Source organism: Sciurus vulgaris, assembly GCF_902686455.1.
Source record: "Sciurus vulgaris genome assembly, chromosome: 7".
Classification (NCBI taxonomy): domain Eukaryota; kingdom Metazoa; phylum Chordata; class Mammalia; order Rodentia; family Sciuridae; genus Sciurus; species Sciurus vulgaris.
The window spans coordinates 136,038,302-136,057,999 of record NC_136467.1 but is presented as its reverse complement, the minus strand read 5'-3'; the positions used below and the strand labels follow the sequence as shown (position 1 = coordinate 136,057,999).

The 19,698-nt window shown below is 42.9% G+C and overlaps 1 protein-coding gene across 1 annotated transcript in view; it reads right to left on the bottom strand.

Moving 5' to 3' along the window:
- The window catches only part of FAM50B (family with sequence similarity 50 member B), a 74,346-nt gene extending 55,343 nt beyond the window's left edge, over positions 1-19,003 (bottom strand). Inside the window, exon 1 of the mRNA XM_079147585.1 lies at positions 18,654-19,003. The gene's annotated coding sequence lies outside the window, so the exon portion shown is untranslated. The remainder of the gene's footprint in view (positions 1-18,653) is intronic.
- Between the last annotated feature and the right edge of the window lie 695 nt (positions 19,004-19,698).

The following is a 19,698-nucleotide window of genomic DNA, read 5'->3' as shown; positions in this document are numbered from 1 at the left end:
CTTCATTCACACAGCCTCATCCATCAAAGAACTCAAAATAGAATCAGAAGAGGAACAGCTCTTACCCAAACCTACTCCACTGATTCCCACCAAGTTCTCAAGAACCTCTGCAGCATAAGGCTGGTGTAAAGGAAGAGGGTAATGACACATGGAGCTTACAGTGAAGTTGATGTCTGTAGAAGCAGGGATGAGTCATACAATGAACACATTCTGAGTTGGCTGGCTCACTGCTGCACCTTGAAAAGGAAGTGCTTAACTATGGAACTGGGTCACTCTGGACATTCTGAGCAACCAGAAAGGAGAGAAGAGCTAAACTCTTATTAGCCCCCAAGAAGTAGAAAGGATTGTTCTGTGTGCATTTTAGGGAATTATTATAACATTTAATTGACTTTATATTCCCCTAATCATGGAAAATCTAAATTCATGAAAGGAAATTTGTTCTGATTATTTTAGATACCAGGTCTTAGAGTCGTAACTGTATATATACCCAGAAGAGATAGCAAGGAAGAAGTTTACTAACAGTGGAATTCTTTCAGATAGTATCACCCATCATGGCCATTGGATTTGGGGTTTTGATTCAGTCAGGATGCAGAGCTGTAAGCAACAGTCTTATGGTTTGAATGTGTCCTCTCCAAATTTCAGTGTTGTCAATATGTTAAGAGGCAGGCCTTAGAGGTGACTAAGCCATGAGTTTCTTCCTGGTGGATGGGATTAAGGTCCTTATAGAAGAGGCACAATGTTTAGTTAGTGTGCTCTTCTGCTCTTCCGCCATGTGAGGACACAGCACTCCTTGACTCTGGAGAATGCAGCCTTCACCAGACAATTGAACTTGCCTCTACCAGAGTTTGGACTTTGCAGTCTCTAGAACTTTGAGAAATAAATTTCTGTTCTTTACAAGTTACCCAATCTCAGATATTTTGCTATAGTAACACATACAGACTAAACAAACAAAAAACAATTTTGCTAGCTTAAACAAAATGGGAAATGATTAAAAGGATATTGAATCCCCAAACTCTTAGATGGTGGGGATTCAAGCTTAGATATTATGCAGTCAGGAACCCCTCTCTGCCACCTACTGCTAATAATACTGCCACGTACTTTCATGGCTACTGCTGGACATTTCCAACTCCTGTCACTTTTCTGATTTGGGGAATTATCAGTTCCTGCCTGCAGCTGCAGCCATAGTCATGTTCACTGCTTCCCATGTAAAGTGGACATAGCTCCTGCCTCCTTCACTAGAATGGATTCTGCACCATCTGTTTCTATATACCACTAGTTTCTGACTTAAGGTTTGGCATGGGTAAAGGCTTGGGTAATATGCCCATTCTGAATTGCACAGGAAGTTGGGAAAGTGAGCGATTGGCACCGGAAGGTGTGCTCTACCATTTAAGGTAAAAGATACCACAAACATAGGAAAAAGAATCCAGATCAGTAGATAGGCTTTTGGCTGCAAATAATTAGAATACCAACTAAAAGTGGTTTAACCAAAAAGTACTAAGGACTTATTTTCTCATATAATGAGAAGTCCAGAATTAGGTGTTTCCAAATATGGTAACTTTAGCACCAAATAATGTTATTAAAGATTGATATGTGTCCTTTCTGCTCCACCATCTGTAGAGCAATGCCTTTCATCTTTAGGCTTTGATTATTATGCTTACAAGACAATTGCTCTTTTCATCGGTTTTTGCATCATTGTGACCAAAATACTGACAGGAACAACTTAGAGGAGAAAAAGTTTATTTTGGTTCCCAGTATTAGAGGTTTCAGTTCATCAATGACTGACTCCATTGCTCTGCTCCCAAGGTGAGGTAGCACATCGTGGGGAAAGTGGCCCAGAGGAGGAAAGCTGCTCATCTCATGGTGGGATCAGAAAGCAGAGTCAGGAAAGAGAAGGGGCCTACAGGAAGAATAATCCTTCAAGGGCATGCCCCCAGTGGCACCTCCTCTAGTCATGTCCCACCTGCCTACAACTACTGCTGTTCGTTTGAGCTCAGGTGGTCTGATTAGGTTATAGCTCTCACATTAAATAATGTCACCTCTGAATACTCCTGCAGAAACATGGGAGCTTTTGGGAGATACTTCATATCCTAACCATAATGATGGCAACAGTTCAGATACTACACCCTCACATAAGCCAGTCCCAATTGCAAAAAGTGCTGTTTCTTCTCACACATGAGAAAATCATCACCAGAAGTTATGCAGCAGACATCCCCCTGTGTCCCACTGGTTGGAATTAGACATGTGATCATCGTAACCACAGAGGAGGCTGGAAAGTGGAACACGTGGCATTCTAAGCCTCCATAGTGCAATGTAGATGCTGTCAAGAAAGAAGAAGAGCACAGCAGAAGAAGAGAAGTTATACTCCATTTATGTATGCTGTGTCAGAATGCACTTAATTGTCACGTATAACTAATTAGAACAAATAAAAAGGGAGAAAATTCGACCTCTTCCCTCACTCTGGCTTTCTTTCTGTCAATATATGCTCTTACATAGCACTCCTACCATTGTGATGCCATCCACCATGAACTGATGCTGATATTGAGAATTGTGTCCTTAATAGGCCTCTTTTTAAAGTACTGAGCCTCAGGTATTTCATTATAGTAATGAGAAACTAACAATACAATTGGTTATAGGATTATTTTCCCTTTTTATTTCTTCTGGAGTCAGTTTCAATAATTTTTTTTTTAGGAATTTTTCCATTTTGACTTTTCTATTTTGACTTTTTAAGTAGATTTATATAACATTGATGATAGTATAATCTTATTTTTAAAAATATGGGCTGATCTGTATTGAGCTTAAAATATTTAAAAATATTTTAAAATATTTTGCCTTATAATTCTTTACCTTGCTAAATCTTAAAAGGCATTTATCTATTTTTGTTACTATTTCTTCTCTATTTGTTGATTTATGCTGTTCTCTTTACTAGTACCTTTCTAATTTTCTGAGTTTATTCTTTTCTTTATCCATTTTCTTAAGTTAGATACACACCTCATTTTTATCCTCTTTTTCTACTGTAAGCATTCAAGGCAATACATGCTTTTTATAAGTATGATTTCTAATATAAATAGAATATAAGCATCTTTTAAGATATAACATTTTGAACATGAGCACTTTTCTCATTTTAACATCAGCTATAGAAACAATAAAACTCCTTTTTAAACATAATATATATTTCTAATATAAGCATTTCTTCCAATGTAAGTATTATTCCTAACAAAGGTATCTGTTCTTAACTTCTGTGACTCTTCTTATTTTCCTTCTGCTTTATTTTTCTCCATAGCATTAATATAATTTAATATAATATAATTTGATCCATTTTATTCTGTTTTATTTTGTTTTGGGGCTTTAAAAATTCCTTATTTATGTGAAGTTTCATTGGTGTGATTAAAATCATATTTTAAAAATTAAAAAAGAGAAGAAGAGCAGGATAGTAGCTACGCAATAGGGTCCACCATCGCCATCACCCTTGGGATTGTTGGGTGAGTACCAGGCTGATATGGGGTGGAGATATTAGGTTTCATCATGTGTGGAAACTCCTATCTTTCAGTTGCACCTGCCTGGTCTTCTTTGTTGGGAAGGATTCTGGATGCAGCAGAAACACAGAGTATCATCAGCTAGTGATGTCTTCCATGGGTATGGGAGAAGGTTGTGTTGCCAGGTAAGCCATGATTTATCATACCCAATCTGGAAAGGGACCACCCTGTTTTATGAACCCTTTATTTCTTTACAAATCACTACAATCTGCTCTTGAAGAGCTGGGCAAACCAGCACAATTCCAGTGTTTGAGCTTCTCTGGTGTCTCACCCACACACCAACTGGATTGTTCTGTTCTTGATATTCATGCTGTCCCTTGGCTACACTTTTCCAGCTGAAAAGATTGGCATGAGTCCTTGACTCATTAATGCTTGTTGTGCCAGTACTCGCTAGGGGAGAAAAGCACCTGTGTTGTGGGAAGATCTGAAGTTTTCTTCAAATGTTTATTTCACCTGCAGTGGACACTCTGGGTGAACTTGCTCTTATCTCACCCAGTGTCTGCTCTTGAGAACTGGGGACATTTGGATTAAATGTATGTATTACAGGCCAAAAAGTAGCTATAATTGCATATATATTATATATGCATATAATTGGAAAGAAAATTGTTAATAGTAAGCACTTGTCACAACCCCAACTATTACCACTGTTAATGATAAGTAACAATAGAAAGTAAACTTCACAGTTTACAAAACACCTGTGTATATATGTCACCACTAAGTTTCAAGAGTGACAACAGTCTTCTGAGTTGGTCAGTATGGGTAATAACAGTAGTTAACTTTTGTTGAGAATTCATGGTCTTCTAGTCACTATTCTAAGTGTTCACATGTATTCATTTAATTCTTGATTCAATAATCCAAGGGAAATACTATTGTTTTCCATTTGTCAGATGAGGAAATTGAAACCTAAAGAACTTTAGTAACTTCCCCAATGTCTCGTTGCTTATAAATGGTAGACACTGTCTTCAAACACATATGTGTCTCACTCTAAAATCTGTTTCTACTTCTCCTATTCTAGTAATCTTTAGGGTTATTTAGATTAGTGTTATTATTATTCCAACTTTTGGTAAACTGAGATCTAACAATTGGGAGTGATTAATCCAAGGTCACCAGTTGGTAAAAGGCAGTCATCTAACACTTCTTATTCCCTTACCACAAAAGCTAAAGATAGATGATTGGTGCTACAAAAAAGTAGGGTTACAGCTTTCAGAGAAGTTGAGCTATTGGGGTATGATTGCTGGATTGCCTAGTTCATCAAATGTTGCTCCTTTATCAAGCTTCCAAACAGAAGGCTGGGAGGCAGATATACTTAAATGGGAATTTTAGTCAATTACTTAACTTCTCTGAGTCTCTGACTCATAATTGGGGAATCCATCCTATTTTGTAGAATCTTTGGGAGGATTAAATGAGATAATTGTACAAACTAATGCCCTTAATGCCCAGTAGTTAAGTGCCCAACCATTCTTTTTCATCCCCACGTTTCTCTTCTTTTCTCCTTTTTCCAGAAGGTCTGTACTTCCCACACCCTCCAGGGAATGCTTCAAGAGTTCTTTCCCATGGGCATTGACAGGAAGCCTGGACACTTTCACTGTCTTGCAGAAAATGCCTACATAAAGGCTTTGTGCTTGTTAAAAAAAATATTACATTAGATTTCCATGTCTCATATCTGATGTTAAATCACAAGTCTGAACAACATTTGCACTTGTGTTGAGTACGTGTCTGCAATTTGAGGAGCTCCTATCAGACTGTGACTTTATTCTTGGTGCCTCCCAAATGTCTTTGAAATCAGAGATGGTTTCTTAAATATTAGAAGATCTCCAACTTAAAACTTTGCTTGGCAGGTGGAGACAAAAAATCTGAGTGACCACCAGTGGTTAATAGGTAGCCAATCATTTATTATTTACTTTCTTGAAAATGAACTTTGAGATTCTTAAAGAGAGCTATGATTTAGTCAGGTCTTATGTAGACTGCTGGTAACTTAGGAAAGTGTTCCTGATTGTAGCCTACAAATAGCTATGTGAGTTGGGCCCTTCATCAAGTGACTTAGATGCTAAGTCTAGACCCCAAGTTCCCTGAGGGAAAGGACCTTCTAGCTCAGTCCATGGTTGGTGCTCAGTAAATGGTGATATTGGGTGTTGCTTGTAGATGGATGGGTAAATGGAAGGATGGAAGGATGGAAGGATGGATGGACAGACAGATGGATAGAAGGATGGATGAATGGATGATCCCAAGTCCCTCAATAGTGGAAATAATATAGAATGGAGATACTGTAAGTACAGAAATAGAGACCACTTCCCTTTGGGTTTTTGGCAGAGAAATTTCCCCCCAAGAGTTACATAAACACGTACGTAAAAGGAAAACCTGGATAAAGGAAGTGAGACTCTGGGATGACATTAGCCTTGGCCACAGCAGAGGCGAAGCTATCACCAGGCTCCAGTGTGGGCCGCAGCCACAAGAACAAAGCCACTTCAGCTTTCTCTGATGAGCTCACACTCACGCCCCCGGTCTCCTGTCCTTGGTTAAAAAGGAAGTGGCACCAGAAGCCAAGAGACCCATTTTAGGTTTTTCTTTTTTGACTGTACAAGATGAATAAACATGAAACAAAATTTCCTTCTCAACCTTGCAACAGCCTTGGGCAATTAGTTGTAGCTTCATTTCAAAATCTACTTTACATACAGCCACCACAGGCATTTTTAGTGACAGTTTGGAGGGAAGAAGAGAGCCACCATCTACAAAAGGCCTACTGTGCACTAAGCACAAAGCTGGCTGGTATTTCAGGTAGTTTCCCTCATCCCCACAGTAGCTATAAATTAGGTGTTTTGTTTTGTGGTTTCTGTTTGTTTGCAGTAAAATCCATGGGTATGCTTATATTTAACATTTTCACACAAGTTAACGTTTTGCTAAGTACATCTTGGGTAGGAGTATGTTAGATTTTATCTTCATTCAGGTTAAATGAAGGAAAAGTGAAGCCTGAAGGAGGTCATTGGACCATGACTCACATAAAAGTACAGAGTTAACAGAGTCAAATCTAGCAGTAAAATAAAATAATTAGGTCTAATGAGAAATATCCATGAGAGTTAATAAGGAAGTAGAAGTAGAATTCAGGATGGATTTACTCTGCATCAACCATAAATAATCCTACAGTAATCATATAGGTTTGTGCTTTGATTTGCTGACACACAGTCTCTAAATCATGTGCTTTGGCTTATTGTGTATCCTGCTACTTAGAACTCAGTTCATTTCAACATATTTACCATCATTCATCTAATTGCTCTGATACCCAGGATGCATGACCTAACATTTACCATTCAGCATCTCCCAAACAGGTGACTTGTAGAATATTTCTCAACCAGGTATTATGAAATGGGACTCCAAAAAAGTCTTGCACAAATGAACTTAAGCAAAATTAAAATTAAGCAGATGTATTTAACGCAGGACTTTTCAGTTTTCAGGGTCTTTCATCTGTAAAAATGCATAAGGAATTGTCAAGGGGCACATAGTGGACAATATTTACCAAAATGATTTGAGCCCCATTCCAATTTTTTTATGTCATACTGTTTGAGAATATGAAGTACAATTTGGGAAAATTCAGACTAAATGGATTTGTTTTTTGAAAATCAAACCCGTAGAGGCAATTTCTGCCTGAGTACCTTGTCTGCAATTTGAGGAGCTCCCATCAGACTGTGACTTTATTCTTGGTGCCTGGTGCAAATGTCTTCCACTGACAGGACTAATGTAGGCTGATTAGGCATTTGAGAGTCCCAGACTAATGCTTTTGGGGATTTTTATAATCTGCTAAACTACAGCCTTTCCACAATTGTCAAACAATAATCACCTGTCATGCAAAGTACTTCAGCGTCCCTGTGTTCTTCCTTTCACCCATGCACCAGGCCGTAGTCATTTACATGTTGAGGTTTCTTTGAGAGCAGGGACTGTGTCTTGCTTACCTTCCTATCATCATTGTTGGCCCATCATGGCTGTTGGAATGGTCCTGACTCTGCAGGTGGGGGAGGCCAGCACTGATACCTCCAGCTGACACCCAATGAAATGGAGGCACAGAGAAGCAGATCTCTCCAGCTGATGGAAGCTCGACACAGCAAAAGCAGGACTGGAACTCCTGACTTAGGAACTCAGAGCTTGAAGTATTAGAGATCCTCCTCATGGCATCCTGAGGGAGGTTCTAAATGGTCATTGAATCATATCTTAGAGGGGAAAAGCAAGAATGAGGTTGAGAGAATAAGCACATTGGCCTCTAACTCAGCTTAGTGCAGACACAGAAGACCCATGCAGCAGGTGCACATGGTCCCCGTGCAGCCCCTCTGGTCTCACCAGGCTTTCTGAACAGACCTCCATGTTAGTTGCTATGGGGCTGAAGATGTTAACAAGCAAAAACAGTGAAATAAACTCTTCCACGACTGTGTGAGGGAAAACAGTAAATCAGAGCTTCCTGTCAGTCCGTGAGTCAAACATGCATATTGAAAACATTCCCACTCGGGCCTTTATTTAAAACTTGCCTCTGCAGCCTAACTGTTCAAAGCTGTGCCACCATCCATTGGTCACATTCAGCCCTTTGCCTGCTAACTCTGTCTGGGGAGAGGCAGTTCCAGGGATATAAAATAGCTTACAAATTTAATTTAGAAAAAAAAATTATCCTGTGTATCTCTGCAGCACACAAGCAGTAGGGAGACCTCCTGCTGACTGGGCCATGTGGGGTGATCTTTTTCCTGGGTTCTTTATCACAGCTCCCAAGTTGGCCTGCAGAGACTAAATCTTTCTAATGATCTGTTACTGCACCTAATCAGAGATGAAGGAAGGAGCTTAAAAACTATCTGGACAGTTAGGACATTGAAACTCTGGGGAAAAAAAACAAAAACGAAAACCTCACGTCCTCTAAGTATTATTTTGATAAAATACTTTTCATCTTGGAAAAACTTAGAATTAGGAGCATTTTCCAAGGGAATATATTTATTTCACGCTTGTGATTTGCCAAGATCAGAAGTGAATCACATGATCTCCATGAGGACAAGGGAAGGGTCCTTCTCTGGAGCCATTTCAACACTCCCACTTAAGAGTTGTAACCCAGAGAAAAATCCAGGCAATGACACCATCACCCATGGGCATGAATGACCCATGAGGCCAGCCTGGGAATATTTAGTGACACAATTTGTCTCCAGACCATGTCTAATGTGAGTGAGCAGGTCTGAAATTACAGTCACAGGATGCCAGCCTTTGAGCCTGGAGGCCTGGACCACCTTCTTCTTACCGAGCTGGCGACACTGGGGCCCGTCGGCTCACACAGCTGAAGAGCATCACTGGGAAGGAAGTGGGTTCCGAAGATAATCTGATCCAGTGCTTCCTGTCCTTTTATGGGAAGCAATAAACTCCTGCAGGGAGGAGCGTGGGTCATGGAATCAGATGGCTGGGGTGGAACCCTGGCTGCGCCCTTACTTGCTGTGAGCTGAGCCAGCTCCCGGCAACCTCTGTGATGTGGAAATGACAAGACACGGAGACACGGAGGACAGAACCTGGCTCGGAGTGCCTGCTCATGAACAGCAGCTGTTGGGAGGGAACCTCTGACCCACACGAGGGGCCCCTGCCTGGCCCCAGGCTTTATAGGGCCCCCTCTGGACCCCACCAGGGCCCATGTGTCTTTCTCTAGACCACATTTCAGGTAACTGGGACCCAGATTTCCTGCCCAAACTGAGCTGTTCCCACTGTAAGGGCCCACATGGGTCTGTTCCCTGGGGTCTATCCTCCAGGTGATTGTACCCCTGAACCCAAGGGGTGTTGACAGGTGGGCTATACATGGAGCATGGGCATGAGTGGGGGGAGTCCATGTCTATGTACAAGAGGCCACTGAGGTGCTGGAGAAGAGGTGAGCAGGCCACAGGCCGAGAGCTAGCTTCTTTCGTCCTACATCTTGCCTATGCTGTTAACCTCAAAGTGTTCCAAAATTCTAAATTTGTGTGTGTGTGTGTGTGTGTGTGTGTGTGTGTGTGTGTGTGTGTGTGTGTATGAGGGATTGAATTCAGGGACACTCGACGACTGAGCCACATCCCCAGCCCTATTTTGTAGAAACAGGGTGTCACTGAGTTGCTTAGCGACTGCCTTTTGCTGAGGCTGGTTTAGAACTCGAGATCCTCCTGCCTCAGCCTCCCGAGCCGCTGGGATTACAGGCATGTGCCACAAGGCCTGGCAAGAAATTCTAAATTTGAACCTACTCTTGAAGTCATTATGTAAGTCAGTTTGCAAAGCGGGGAGGATAAGAACCCATTTTAACAGCTTGATAAAATATTTGGGCCTATGAGGTGTGGACTTCCATTTGTGCTCTCATCTGAAACCCCACAAACATGAAGGGCAGAGTGACAGCATATATATTTCACAGTATCAAGCACTCTACTGAAGACCCCATGGTGGACACGAAAGTCCACTCTGGCCTGAGAGGCACATATATGGGGCTTATTTTTTATATTATTCCTCAAGGGAAGTTTGGACCAAACCTTAAAGAAACACCAGCCTGCAGCAGGAGTCGGCCCGCACGTCAGAGCGTAGTAGTTCATTGAAACTTGTTCTTAGAGTCAGCAGAGCCCTCATGGACTCTTTGGCCCCCTCAGAAGCAGGAGTTGACTGATTCCTGTTCCGGCTCTGTCATTGGCTATACTCTCTTAGGTCCCTGACCTCAGCCTCTTTCTCTGCATCTTTGACACAAGTGATTCCCCTTCTAGAAAACCAGCAGAACCCAAACAAAATCTCAGGATGAGGAGGGAGGCCACATCTGCTTTGCTCATTTCTGTCTGCCTTTTCACACTGGCATGCCTGGCACGCAGCAAGTCATGGTTAAACATTCGTGACGAAAGATGCTTACTGAGACATTATGGGTAATGGTGAAAATATTGGGAACAATTCAAATGTCTACACTTAGAAAAAATGGTTAAAATTTTGAACATATGATAGAATATTGAGCAGTGATTAAAATGATACTTTTTAATAAAGTCCAGTGACACAGGAAAATTCTCACAATGTATTTTTTAAAAAGCAGGATATGAAACTAAATACAAATTATTCAGTGCAAACCCAAGTGTGTAAGAAGCACACACATCAAGAACTCAAGGTTGTCATCTGTACTCTGAGCTTCTGGAATTTTGAGTAATATTTGTTTTTCAGTTCATCCTATCTTGCATGTGTGCATATGCATTCCAAAGTTTTATTTATTTGTTTGTTTGTTTGTTTGTTTTTGCAATATTAGGACTTGAGCCCAGGGACTCTTTACCACTGAGCCACAATGTCCAATTCTTCTTATTTTTCTGTTTTTAAGTGGTATCTCATTAAGTTGCTGAGGCTGGTCTCCAACTTGAAATCCTCCTGCCTCAACCTCCCAAGTCACTGGGATTATAGGTTTGCATCACTGTGCCTGGCCCATAGTTATTTTTACAACAGAAAGTCCCATGAACAAATTCAAAGTGAAAATTTATACCAAGGAATAATTTGTAATAGACACAAGTCATAAGATTATTCTCATTGATGTATAAAGAACCCGTGTGTCAAAAACCAAAAGATGAATACTTCCCATGGAAAAATGGGTAAGAGATCTGCTCTCCAACAAGCTCTACCTCTCCTCTGCAGTCCTGGATTTGTGCTGGGTCAGCCTATCCAGTTGCACTGTGCTTTCCTGTGTCCCTTGGAATTACGGGTGGCCTCAGAACCACATTTTCTCCAGTTAAGGATGATGGAAGTGGTGTGTACAAATTTTATGTCTGGTTCTACAACCTTCTGGGGGCAGTTGATGAAACAATAGAATCCTATGTCCAAAATGTAGAATATATAGAGCTATTGACATGTGCTCAGCCCTTTACAGACAGGATCTCATTTAACCCTGACAACAACCTTTGAGACAGGTATTATTTTCCCTACTTTCAAGATGAGGCTAGAGATAAGGCCCACTCTTGGCATGCACAAGATATATTTATGGAAATAATTTGAAAGGCAATACATTGAAGCATGATGGTGGTAATTTCTGGATGTTTAGACTACAAGGACTGTGTATACATATGTCTTCTCAGCAAACATACATTATTTGTATGATTTTTAAGTGGTAAAAATATTTAAATGACAACAACTAATATGAATTTCAGAGACATAGACTGAACAACTTAAAACAGTTGTCAAAGAACTTTCAGAGGCATTTAGATAAACCATCCTCCCCTCTTTGTTTCTGGTACATTCTAGACACATAAAAAAAATAATGTTCACTAATAAAAAATTTAAATCAAGTCTGAACATTTCCAAAGGAGGTAGGAAGTGCTGATAATTCCTGGGACTTCAAGATCTACCCTGACCTTCTGTCCATTATAGTGACACAGAGCTCTACTTTATTTTAAGCTTTTCTGACTTCTGAAGATTCCTACAATGCTTTTGACAGGCAATAGGAGGCTCTCAAAGATGGACATTCACTGCCATGGCCAAGTCAATAGTGTTGCTGCCCATTAGGAAATGTGGTGAATGAGCAATGCTACCTCTCATAGGGACAGGCAGGTGGCTGCTTCTGTCCGGCAGGGGGAGACCCTCTGACTCACATCCTCTTGCAGTGACGCAGCCTGCCTGCCCAGGTTTTTGTTTCCAACATATGCCAGTATTAGCATGTTATAAACCAGGGCCTGCAAACTTTTTCTATGAAAAGTCAAGATGGTAAATATTTTAGACTTTCTGACCATAAAATCTGTTGCTACTGCTCATTCCTGACATTGCAGCATGAGTAGGGTACGGTTGTGTCTCAATAAAATTCTTTACGAAAACAAGCAGCTGGTACCAAGCTACACTACACACTCACCTTTCCTACTCAGAGTGTGTTCCCTGGACTAGCAGCATCACTTGAGAGCATGCCAGGCACACAGAAGCTCAAGCCCCTCCCCCAACCTACTGAGTCAGAATGTACATCTTAGGAAGATCCACAGGCGATTTGAGCACAAATCAAAGTTTGAGAAGTGCTGTCCTAGAACCTGATTTTCAAGTCTGGCTGCTCATTGGAGAAACCTGGGGAAATTTTTAAAAAATGTACTGTTATAGTGTGGACCTGGAATGCCTCTTAAAGGCTCATGTGTTGAAAGTGTGTTCCCCAAAGCAGCAATATTTAGAGGTGGGACTTTAGGGAAGTGATTGGATAGTGATTGGATAGTGAGGATTAATCCATTGATGGGTTCATAATTGGATGGATTACTGGGAGGTGTAGGAAACTGTAGGAGGTAAGTCGAACTGGAGGAAATAGATCATGGCATGCCCTGGAAGGGTATATATTGTCCCAGCCCCTTCCTACCCGCAACCCCTTGTTTCTTTGCTTACCTGCCACCATGAGGTGAGCGACTCTGCTCTGCCACATGTTCCCTGCCATGACATTCTGCCTGGACAAAATCCCAAAGTGATGGCACCAAGTCACCATGGACTGAAACCTCTGCAACAATGAGTCAAAACAACCCTTTTCTCCTTTAAGATAATTCTTTCAGGTATTTTGTCACAGGGATGAAAAGCTGACTAACTTCAGTAACCAATGCCCAGAGATGCTCATTTTGGGTAAAGTTCAGGCACTAGAACTCTTAAAAGTTCCCAGGAGATTCTAATCAAACAGCCAGAATTGATAATCTATAGAGATGAGCACATGAACCATATCCAATTCATGATGCAATAACAAAAAATTCTACTTCTCAGGAAGACAAAGTGCTCTACAAAACACGTGGCCTCCCTGTTGCAAAAGAAATTACACTTATTTATACATGGGCAGCCCTCAGGCCTGTTCTGCTGATTCATGTTCTCTGGAGCCAGTTCCTATGTGGATTTCTGTTGTGGTTTGGATATGAGGTATCCCCCAAAAGCTCATGTATGAGACCCTATAAGAAGGTTCAGAGGAGAAATGATAGGGTTGTGAGACTCTTAACCTAATCAATGAATTAATCCCTAATGGGATTAATTGAGTGGTACTTGGAGGCAGGTGGGGTGTGGCTGGAGGAAGTGGTTAATTGGGGATGTGGCTATGGGGTATATAATTTGTATCTGAAGAGTGGAGTCTCTCTATCTACTTCCTGAGCACCATGTGAGCGTCTTCCCTTTGCCACACTCTTCTGCCATGATGTTCCTGTCTCATATCTCATATGGGGCCCTGAGATGGAGCCAACTGTCTATGGATTGAGACCTCTGAAACTATGAGCTCTCAAACAAACTCCTCCTCCTCTACAGTTATGCTGGTTGGGTCATTTAGTCACAGCAGCCAAAAAGCTAACTAAAACACTCACAGCCTGTCCAGGGAGGCCACAGAGACCTGGGAGCCAGGCGGAGTCACACAAAGAGGAAGAATCTCGGGCTATGCTTTAGCTTAAGGAGAACCTGGAAATACTTAGATTTCATCAATCCAGATGAAATCACAAGTCAAGTCAGATGAATCACATGATCAGAAAGCCTAACTCCCAACCGCATCCCGGAACTTATTCATAAAAAGAACAAACATAAAGGCGCCAAACACCAGATGGAGTCCTTCTGAAATTTCCTCGGAGGCGGGAGGCACGTAGCACATGCTGCAGTCATTCGATCTGTTGGTGGGGGGGACCACCAAAGGCAAGGCATCCTCGAGAGCTTAAAATGTATTCGAATATGGAATTTGTGCAGAAGCTCTCACTGTGGAATGGGGAACCCAGAGGCAGTAATGTGACATTGTGGTGACATATAAACCTGTCTGTAATGGAGCCTGAGAATGAATTTCTGTGACACTTAGATGAGGATGGAATCAGGAATCCCTGGGCTTTCCCTCAAACCTAAAATCTGCACCCAAAACCAACCATGCAATAGTACAAAAGGAAGACATTTTCCACCCCTTCACCTTGGGAAGGAACCATTCAGCTTCACTGGCAGACAGTCTTCTTAGTTGCCAATGGTCTGATTTGTGGTCTTTAGCTCAGACACACCTTTGGGCCTCTGAAATCAGACAGTGAAGCCTCTAACTATCCTGCTCATTCATGAAATAACATCCATGAATTTAGCCTGTTTATTTCTGGAGAGCTGGCTTTGTTCTTTTACACGTCCACAGACGGAATACTTTAAGTTTCCTGCCACAGTCGCATAATTAGCCCAAAATGAAGGCTATGGATGTTCTCACTTTGGAAAACTTACCTGGCCTGTTATTTTCCAAGCTTGGGATTGGGAGTGACTTGAAGGCTTTGAGCAGGAAGTTGGTGTCCCTCCCCTGAAATTAGTTAGCATGAGAAAAACAATCGGAACCCAAAGAGTGGTAACCATGGGCTACATCATTCAAGTTGGAACAACAGGCACACTCTGGAGCTGCTCTAGACAAGCCAGTCACTCAGTGACCATGCCACTTCCCGATGCCACATTTCACATTGTAACTTTTGGCAGAATAAAGAGATTAGAGTGCGTTGGTTTGGCCAGGAGGCAGTGCATCAAACAAATACAAGACTTTGATTATGTATGTATTTCTCTAACAGTCTTACTTTGACACATCTGTTGTGCCATATGAAAGTCATTCCACCTTATTCTATGCAACTTCATTCATAATAAGTGTAACACACTTCACAATTGTTAAGTTATGGAGCCAACCTAGGTGCCCTTCAACATATGAATGGATAAAGAAAATGTGGTGTATATCCACAATGGAGTATTACTTAACCATAAAGAATGATTTTATGACAATGGCCAGTAAATGGAAGGATCTGGAGACTCTCATGCTCAGTGAAATAAGCCAATTCCAGAAGACCAAAGGTCAAATGTTTTCTCCGATATATGGAAGCTAACCCACAATAAGGAGGCGGGGTGGACAATTGAAGTTCATTGAATTAGACAAAGGGGAATCAAGGGAAGGGAGGGGGATAGGAAAAGGAAAGACATGGAATGAATCTGACATAACTTTCCTGTGTACGTCTATGCTTATACCAGACTGAATCTCACATTGTGTACATCCACAAAAAAATTTATTTAAAAAATAAATAACTATGGGTAAATGGCAGAAAGATCAATAAGGGAAAGAAAGTTGGGGGTGGAAAAGGGGAAGTGAAAGGAGAGGTCCTGGGGTCTGAATTAGAATAAGTTATATTCCGTGTTTGTATAATTTTTTTTTTTTTTTTTTTTTTTTTTTTTTTTTTTTTGCAGTACTGGGGATCGAACTCAAGCACTCTACCAGCTGAGCTATCTCCCCAGCCCCATGTTTGTATAATTATATCAAAATGGATTCTACTTTCATGTATTACTAAAAAGAACCAATTTTTAAAAGTGAACCATACTGTCAAGCTGCTGTCTCTCAAGGATGTCCAGGTGCATTGCACACACAGCTCAGGAAATGATTTACAGCGGAGAGAGACCTCATGTTGTAGGCCTCCATGTGCATACTGGGCTGGCCCAGGCAGCACTAGGGGCCATTTAGGTATGTAAAGATGCCCCTTCAAGGGCATACAAGAGACCATGGCACACGTGACTTCCTGTTGTGGAAGGTGCTGAGTGCATGCCCTTAACTTTGCTTTAATAAACTGTATGCTTTGCTGTAGGAAGACTGAATAACTCAGCTCCGAGGACAAGCTGTAGATCTGAGGCAAGCAACTGTTTACTAGTATAAAGAGCAGGAAGAACAACAAACCAACTAGACAAAGGCTCCTGTGATATTTTCACAGCAGCAATATTTCCCTCAAGAGACGTTGTTAGGGATCACTAATAAAACTGAAGAATTAAAGAAGAAGTTTCATCCACTTATTTGCTATAGCGACTTGGTCACCCGCCTGACCTTCTCATCGGTGGACTTAGAACAGTGATGCTATGCCCATCTCCTAGATGCAAAATCACCTGCACGCAGGGCTTTCTTGGCGCTGTGAGGGGCACATGGTGTCATTCAGTTGCTTCCATGGGATACATCCTGGCAAAAGCACACAACTTGCCTTATTCTGAGACAGTCAGGGACCCCCACGAAAACCAGCATCCCTTAGAATGAAAGAGTATAAACTCTGAGGGGGAATGCGGGAGTCAGGCCCCCACCCCCGGCCACACTTCAGAAAGGACAAATCCACTTTAGGGACCTTACTTCATGGCTTGTTAGCTATTAAGAACATGATATGTGCCCTTCCCTACCCTCTTGCTCACTACCAAAGTCTCATTTTCTGTTAGACAATCAAGCTCTCTCCATGACTGGCTTGCTCTGTCTCACTCACCACCAAGTCTTATTGACCTGAGAAACAAGGTGTTCTGGTTTGGATCTGGAATGTCCCCTGAAAGGCTCAAGTGTTGAAAGCATGACTTCCCCATGCAGTAAGATTCAGTGGTGGGGCTTCTAGGCAATAAGGGGATCATGAGGACTCTGACCTCATCAGTGGATTGATACATTCAGTGGATTAATCCATTGATAGCCGAGTGGACACTGGGAGGTGGGACCTAGTGGAGAAAGTAGGTCCCTGGGGGAGCATCATGGGAGGGCTTATCTTCTCCCCTGCCTGTTCTTTTCCTCTTTTTCTCTCTTTCTCTCCTCCCTCTTCCCAGCTACCGTGAGAGGAGCAGATTTCCTTTGCCACACTTTTCCACCATGATGTTTTTGCCTTGAAGCCAACCAACCATTGGCTGAACCCTCTAAAACCATGAGGCAAGTCTAAGTGGATCCTAAGTTGTTCTTGTCAGGGTACTTTGGTCAAAGTGATGAAAAGCTAACTCACACACCAGGTAGATGGTTAAGGCCAGGAGACCCTTGCCATGACTCTCCAAGGACAGCAACATAGAAGATAAAGCAGCTGAGGACTCAATGAAACAGCAAGTTCCCAGGACCCTGAATGTGTCACTGGCATGGTTGTGCTTTCTTCCACCCCCACCTTGGTGTTCTCTGAACAGCTACAACAGCTCATCCTTACCCCAAGGCAGGGATCACAATACAGGATGCAGCATCAATACGAGAGATGGCATACGTGGTACCAAGATGACTAGCTACCAGTGCTCACCCAAGAAAAGAAAATATATAAAAAGTCAATTAACATTCCTAAACTCTAGTTCACCCCCGTCACCCTTTCCTAGGAACAGAACTAGCTCTGTCCTCTGTCTTGGGAGCCAGCGTGACATTCTCTTGGCCAATGCTGCGTCTTCCTTGCTGGAGCAGGAAATCCCAACAGTCTTGTGCCCCTGCAGTTGTGCCTCTGATTCTTCGATGGAGAGGGTGAGAACCCACGGAACTGGTAACCATCCCTTCCCTGGGGATGCTGTCTTCTCTGACGGTTGAGCCACTCCTGGGACACTCTGTACCCCTTGGCTTCCCTGGCTCCCCACCACCCTTGCAGGAAACCAGTCCCACATCATTCCTTCCACTCTCCTCTTCCCTTTGCTTTTGCCGAAAAGTCATCAGGTGTCCCAGCGTTTCTGCTATGGTGTGTCCCCTTTGATTCATGGTGGGTTCATCATGGCAGTGTCAGCAAGTGGAGCCTTTCTGAGTGGAGGAATCCATTCCTGGATTAATGGGCTGGCTGGGGCATGGCTTTGTTATCCAGCAAGCTCTCTCCGTGGATGGCTTGCTCTGTCTCAACATGTGTGCCCTCCGCCCTGAGCTGAAGCAGCACAGGCTCTTGCCAGAAGCCAACCAGAAGAGGACTTCCCAGAATTCAGAACTGTGGGCCTAAATGCACTGATTTTTTTTTTTTCTCTAAGTTATCTAGTCTAAGGTATTCTGCTATGGAAACAGAAAATGAACTAAAGCAGGCTCATCATGAGCTAGTCTCCCCAAGATCACCTTCTTAATAAAGCTCCGGCCTCAGGTTCTGCTTCTGGGGTGCCCAGGCTTAGGCGCCCTTGACACTCTGGTTGACCAATCTCAGTGGGTTCTGAGCTGCGTTTCCTATCGCTGTTAATTTACCCACTGTCCTTAGTGCTCCAGAAGGTTCCAGAAGTGCTGCCCTCCAGGACTCGCTCCCTGGTCTGTCTGCCCTCTCTCTGGGTTTCTGCTCAGTGAAACCTGCTGCCCACTGGGGCCCTGATTCCACTTCCAGGGCAGCTATGACCCGAGGACCCTGGCATTTGGTCTGCACTCAGTACCAGCCCAGCATATGAGGGAGGGAGGGAGTGTGAGACCCCACCCTCCCTGTGTGTGAGGCTGAGGACACTGTCACTCACCTCTCCACTGTCCTCTGCAGAGCTCCAGGCTCATCTCAGTTGCTCAGCAAACATCTTCTGAATGGAAGTGGGTTAGAGAGTGAAGAAACCAGAGGCCTGGTAAGAGCTGGGACTGAGATCTCCCATGTCCCCTCCTAGTGAGGCCATGGAAATAGTGACAAGGTTGCAGTGCTCTCTGGCAGGTTGACAATCAGCCATGGGTCTCTCCCCTAATGCCCCTTTCTGTGCCCTGGACATCCAGGCCCTCCCAGCACCCCCAAATCCTCCATGATCCCCCATCCAAAGAGTGACCTGGGCAGAGCAGGCAGACTCCAGGGTCCTGCTCCAGCATTTCAGCAAACGGCCAGTCTGTCCTCTGGTGCCTTTGCCCAGTCTGAGCATGTCCTCGAGCATATACTCATACACATCAGAGTAAACAGTGCTAAGCGATTTTGAGTTGTGCAACACACCTACATGGTCTGGGTGCATCACTCCACGTGGCTTCTCGATGCAATCAAGACAAGTGATAAACACGAGATGGACAGGGTAGCAACCAGAGTCCCACTGCAGACCGGTTTATAGTAAACCTTTTTTTCTAAGTAAGAGTACTCCACAATAACCATAAATACCCACTGCCAGCCACGCTGTCCTTTCTTAGCATTCTTGAACACCATGCACAGTGTCTGATTGCACGTGTGTATGCTACTCAGCTAGTGGCACAGGGATTTGTTGACACCAGCGTCTCCATGACCAAGTGAGGAATGTGCTGTTTTGATGTTGTGAAGGCTACCATGTCATTGGAAGATAGGAATGTTCAAGGCCCCTATAATCTTATGGGCCCATATATACAAAGTCTTTTGTTGACCAAAATGTCATCAGGCAGCACGTGTCGGTATTTTGTGATGAAGTCCTGTTGCATGTTGATAGTTTCAGGTAGGAGTAAACAAAAAAGGAGTGTGTGCCCACCACCCCAGGATCCAAGGCGAAGAACACACTGGCCTCAGATGCTAGGCCCTTCCATGGTGGTGTGTGCCGCGTGCCCTGGCAGGTGAATGGCAAGCACTCA